This window comes from Vicia villosa, linkage group LG1 (assembly GCF_029867415.1).
Source record: "Vicia villosa cultivar HV-30 ecotype Madison, WI linkage group LG1, Vvil1.0, whole genome shotgun sequence".
NCBI lineage: Eukaryota > Viridiplantae > Streptophyta > Magnoliopsida > Fabales > Fabaceae > Vicia > Vicia villosa.
Genome location: NC_081180.1, coordinates 247,394,735 through 247,401,305, shown reverse-complemented (window position 1 = coordinate 247,401,305; position 6,571 = coordinate 247,394,735).

The following is a 6,571-nucleotide window of genomic DNA, read 5'->3' as shown; positions in this document are numbered from 1 at the left end:
TGAATGAATAAATCATTTGAGTCTTGTGATTGTTTTAGAGGTTATTCTCTCATTGATTGATCCTTTGCCTGAACTCCTTTGTCTTTGAGCACCCTCGATTGAGTACCAGATAAACAAGTGACTGCTCTGAGTACCTGTCTTGAGTTTGATGAGATGTTTGGAGGTGTGACATCTCAGGGGGGGTCAAAATTAGGGTATGACAGCTAGAAAATTTATCACTCTGCTGCAACCGGATTTGAGTGATGGAAGATTATTCGTAACTGTCAGAAACAATGGTAAAGTTTTTTTTTTGTGGATGGGTGTAAAATTATGAGACTTGTTGATTGTTAGTGTATGAGAATGAAGAATTTGGTAGAAGTGAATGGCTGGTGAATGGTTAAAAATAAGGGTTGTTAGTTATTTATAAGAAAATATTAGGTTAAAAGGAAAATGGGTTTGGACCTCACTAAGAGCTTAATTTATTTTATTTTCCTTATTTTGAATTATTTAAATGGATAAATCAAAACAATTGAAATAAAATAATTTAAGGGGTGATTGGATTAAAACTGTGGCCCCATAATGAAATTTCTCAATTTGGACTTTATTCACCGACTCAAAATTTCCCAACTTTCACCAGCCATAATTTTCTCAATTTTCATTATTTGAGAATAATTTTGAATTTGTCGGGAAACTTAGGATATCCTCTTCAAATATTTTCGCACTTGAAGATTTTTGTCTTTAAAAATGAGAGGGCAAATTTTGGGGTATGACACATATGATTAGAGTACCATGTTTGCTTTATACAAATTTTGTTTGCTTGTTATCATCAAAACACTAAAATATAATTAGAACCAAACTATGTTCTAAAAATCTCCCCCTTTTTGATGATAACGTACGGAGAGTGTTCACGATTCCTGCAGATTCAAAACATGCTGACAGAACTCTTCCATAGGGAATGAAGAATTCTTGTTCACATTTGAAGGCTATTAGAGATTCTCTAATGTGTCCAAAGATAATTGCAGCAAGATTTATCGGTTTTCCCGATTCCAGGCGATTGATCAAGAACTTGTCTCTGGCACACAGGAGTTTATGGAACCTTCCTCTAGGAATGAGATTTGAAAGAATCAGCCTGAACCAGACTTGTTTGGATGAGGAGAGGTAGTAGGGATTGTTTTTAATACGACGAACGAGTCTTCTCAAATCGTTTGGAATGACGAATGCATTCACATAGTCGAAAACTGAGAGACATGCAACATCATGCCTGATTGGACAACCAATAACTTCAGCAATCGATGCTTCATAAATAGTGAAGAGAGCTCCATAAATGGAGGAGGTGATACTGATATTGTCTTCACTAACAGATGCATTGACCCGGAAGTTCTTGACAAGGTTTGGAAGGACAGAACCGTTTAGGATAGAAATGTAGGATTCCCATCCTTGCTTACGGTAGAGGTTTATGTAATAGTTTTCTATTTTAGCTAGCCATAAGTTTTGTTCTTTGATGACAGTGAGGGATATTTGGGGAGACATGCTGGAAGGAAGTATTTATCAGAGAACAGAAAACTGATAATAATTGAATGAATGGATGTTAGAAAAGGAAGGCTTTTTATAGAGGTTGATGAGAAGAGAAAGCGTTTGGACTAGATAATCAATGTATAAACTCGCATGCATTATGGAATGAAGAGAAGGAGAGAAATATTGCACTGACCAAGGAAATAGTAGTGTTATGATTGAAAACATGTTAGGGATAACATAGAGAATTAATGCAACACTTACCAAGACTTATTACTCATTTTGCATTACACGCACGCCCTTTCAGATTTTTGAACATGTGCTCAATAATCTCAGGTTTACATGTATTTACAGTTTTATATGCCGAACTTCTGATTCATCTTAGAAAACAGACTTCTGATCCAGGGGGCCAGATATTTCTAGATGATCACTTTGTAGATAGTTCATCTTGCACTTCAAAATTTAATCATTATTTCATTTAGGACACAAAACCATACTAATGTTCTTTAGAATGATCTTGAATCTATCTTCAGAAAGAGGTTTTGTGAAAATATCAGCCCATTGATGGTCTGTATCAGTAAAGTTTAAGCTTAATATCCCTTTCTGAATATAGTCTCTGATAAAATGATGTTTAATTTCTATGTGTTTAGCTTTAGAGTGAAGAATAGGATTTTTGGAAAGGCATATTGCAGAAGTGTTATCACAGAAAATGGGAATCTTACGCTCATAGATGTGATAATCTTCTAACTGACTCTTCATCCAAAGCATTTGAGTGCTACATCCTGCAGCAGCAACATATTTTGCTTCTGTAGTTGATAGTGAAATGGTGGCTTGCTTTTTGCTATACCAGGAGATCAAGTTATTTCCTAGAAACTGACAGCTTCCAGATGTACTTTTACGTTCAATTCTATCTCCAGCAAAATCAAAATCAAAATAACCTACTAAGTTAAATTCTTTGGATTTTCTGTAACATAATCCAACATTAGTACTACCTTTTAGATACCTTAGAATCTCTTGACAGCAGTCAAGTGTGATTCTCTAGGATCTGATTGGAATCTTGCACATAAACATACACTAAACAGAATATCAGGCCTAGATGCAGTTAGGTAGAGTAATGATCCAATCATACCTCTGTAGAGTTTCTAATCTACCTTTTTACTTACCTCATCCTTGCCTAAAATACAAGTAGGGTGCATTGGGGTTTTTGCTTCTTTACTTTCTGATAATTTGAATTTCTTAAGAAGTTCTTTGACATTTTTTTCTTGATGAATATAGGTGCCTTCAGAAGTTTGGTTTATTTGAATTCCCAAAAAGAATTTTAGTTCACCCATCATGGTCATTTCAAATTCTTCCTGCATAGACTTAACAAATTATTTTCTAAGAGAGATATTATAAGTTCCAAAGATAATATCATCCACATAAATTTGACAGATTAAGATATCATTTTTGAATGATTTTTGAAAGAGTATTGTATCAACTTTCCCTCTTGTGAAACCTTTCTCTAGAAGAAATGAGCTAAGTCGTTCATACCAAGCTCTAGGAGCTTGTTTTAAACAATATAAAGATTTCTTTAATTTGAAAACATGTTCAAGATAAATAGAATCTTCAAAACCCGGGGGTTGATGAACATACACTTCTTCTTCGATGTAACCATTTAAAAATGCACTTTTAACATCCATTTGATAAAGAGTTATGTTAAATTGAGAAGCGTAAGCAATTAATAATCTAATTGACTCTAACCTGGCAACTTGAGCAAAGGTTTCATTATAGTCAATGCCTTCTTGCTGACTATACCCTTAAGCAACCAGTTGTGCGTTGTTTCTGATGACTTGTACTTGCTCATTCATTTTGTTTCTAAACATCCACTTTGTTATGATGATGTTGAATCCTTCAGGTCTTGCAACTAGATCCCATAAATCATTCCTGGTGAATTGATTTAGCTCCTCTTGCATAGCAATGATCCAATCTGTGTCTTGGAGTGCTTCATCTACTGAGGTTGGCTCTATCATTGATACTAATCCAAATAATGAGTTTTCATTATTTTTTAAGTATGCTCTAGTTCTGATAGGATCATCTTTCTTGCCCAGGATAACTGAAAATTTTGGTATGACAGACTCAGATGTCAATCTCGATGTCAAGACATATGATCTGTTATCAATGTAGCACAAGTAGAATAGAAGGATCCCCCATTATTTAATTACTCCTAGATAAGAGTCAATGAGATATGGGATCACACATGTCAGTAGACATAACCAGATTATAATTTTTACATGGTTCTGTTTAGGAACAGCTAACACTTCTGAACCTGATGTTATAAGCAAAGTTATAACATTAATAACTGAACAAATAATGCAGAAGATAAATAACACAGTTAATTTTTTACCCAGTTCGGTGTAACTACCTACTTTAGGGGCTACCAAGCTAGGAAGAAGATTTCACTATCAGTAGTACTATTTTATGTAAACAACCTCTGGTTTACAGATAAGCAACCTCTGGGTTACCTAGTCACTATCCAATGCAACCTTTATCTCACAACTCCATCCAAGACAAGAGAACCTCTGCTCACTCCCTAGTGATACCTAACTGTTACAACCCTGCAACAGCTATTTACACAATTAACAATGAACACATAATTGATCTTGCTTCACAGCTTCAATCAAGTTTACAATACTTAACTCTTACCTACAGGTTTCGAGAAGGACATGGCAGCCATCCCACAACCTGGGTGGTCTACCTATAGAAACCCTAATGACTACATCGTTTAAAACAAGGTTTTCTATCTAAAACTAGGTTACAAAGTTTCCTATTTATAACCTGATCCCAATTGGATTTGGGCTTACAAATCGCAGCACTCCTTGCTGTTACAAATATGCAGAAATATTCTGCTACAAATAAGGTCTTTTAATCATTAGTTTCCTAAATTAGAAACTGTTGAATCTTCAATCTTCTGATCTGATTCTTCCTGAATCTTCAATCTTCAATCTTCTGATCTGATTCTTTAATTATTCTTTTGACCTTTAAATATGCGCCACATAGGATTACATAATATTCACATAGAATATTTTGTATCTGTTAAGTACAAACTGAATCTTCCTTCTAGTTCTGCAGGCGCAATGTCATGAGTTGATGTCATGACATTCCATCTAACATCTTGTTTAACCTGTTTTGTTCGTTTTAAACTTGTAAGATTCACATTTTGACCATTTGCTGCTATTATATGTTTTAGCCAAACATTAGACAATAATACAGAATAGACAAAGCATCAACAATCTCCCCCTTTGGTTTATTTTGGCTAAAACTATTCTTGTAACAATCAGCAACAACTTCAACTTTCTAGACAACAAGGACTTGGCCATGTTTTCTTTCAGTAGCAAAATCAGCATCAGTGTCTCTCCCCCTGTTTAACCATAATATGACAAAGATCGACACTATGTCATACATTGCAATTGAATCTAACGGTTAATCCTGGGAGATACTTGTTGTCTGTGTCAAGAAATCCACTCCTAGCTCGAGTTCTCGAGGGAACCAAGACTGGATTCTTGCCGTTATTCCTTGCAATTCAGAACACAAATCACAATTTGTATTCATAACTCATATCACAAATCACAAGGAAAATGATTCCTATACTGAAGGTTGTATATAGTGGAACATCTTTGTTGTTATTGCAGAAAAATCCATGGTAGAGACCATCAACATCCCCAGCCCGTGTTTTTCTTTTTCTGAGGTGGTTTTGGTATAGCAACCTATCACAATACCAAACCTAGACTCGACTCACAAGAACACACACGAACAACATTTTGAGAGAGTTTGATTTCTGTAATTCATGGAGATGCTATTATATAGCAAATGGAGATTATAGGAAATAACGATGGTCTTTGGTCTTGTTCAATGGTCAAACGGTTAATTAGGAAACAGTTCCAAAAGCTATCACTCTTTCCAAAGCAGTTTTTGACTGTTTTTCTGATAGGAGTTATCTTGAATTACCAGTGCATGCATAGTCATTGATTGTACTTTACACCGATCGTTGAAGTAGATAAACTTCAATTCAGATTTCCTTGTCTGACTTTGAAGATTCAATGTCTTTAAACATGTCATGACATTATGTCAGACATTGTCACTTTTCTTTCCTTCAAGCACATAGCCCAAGATTCTGTAAAAGATTAAGACAGAGCATCATTTGGACCAATTAACAGACTCCCTACTTACTCACTAGTCATAGACGAAGACTTCTGTTGTTCTGGACACTTTGAGACTGTTAGACACATAACTACCTCATTAGTGTAGAGAAGGAATAGTGGTTCACAGTTGCACATGGTTAGCTTGAACCATTCACAAATAACTGACAAAAGTATCACATTTTCTTCATGATGTAAAAGTATTTTTAACCAAGAAACTTTTCTTGACAAAAGAAGTTACTGCCCCTATCTGAGATAGTCTGAGCTTCCTGTCATACCCCAAAATTTGCCTGATCATTTCTTTAAGGAAATACCAAATTAGGAGCCACGGGATTTAACATTCCTATTGTTAAACCCACTCTCTTATAAAGTATCCGGAATTAAAGGGGGGTTGAAACTATAGGGTATTTGGGCCTAGTCATTTGGCCCATCTATTTCATTTTCCGGGTCTTTGAGCAATGCTTACATTTTTATCTACATAATTCATTTTCTAAGTATTGTTAAATTATAGATTGGATTTAATTTTATTGGGGGATTATTGGTTATATATTAGGATTATTATTGGCGTTGATAGTAGTATTATTATAATTATTATTATTAATTTCATTATTGTTAACTATTAGTATTAGTTATTATTAAAATATTATTACTAACTACTTTTATTAATTATTAGTTATTAAAAATTATATTATTATTAGGAGTAACATTATTACTAGAATTATTAATATTATTTTTAGGATTACTATTATTATTTTTTAAAATAATAGAATTTGGGCTTTTTTTATAGATTTTTCATTATAAATATAGATTTTTTCTAACAATTAGGGGAGGCCAATTTTTTCCACTAACAATTTATAATCCTTATTCCTCCAAAACTACCTCCAGGTACAAACTTCTTCAAAATG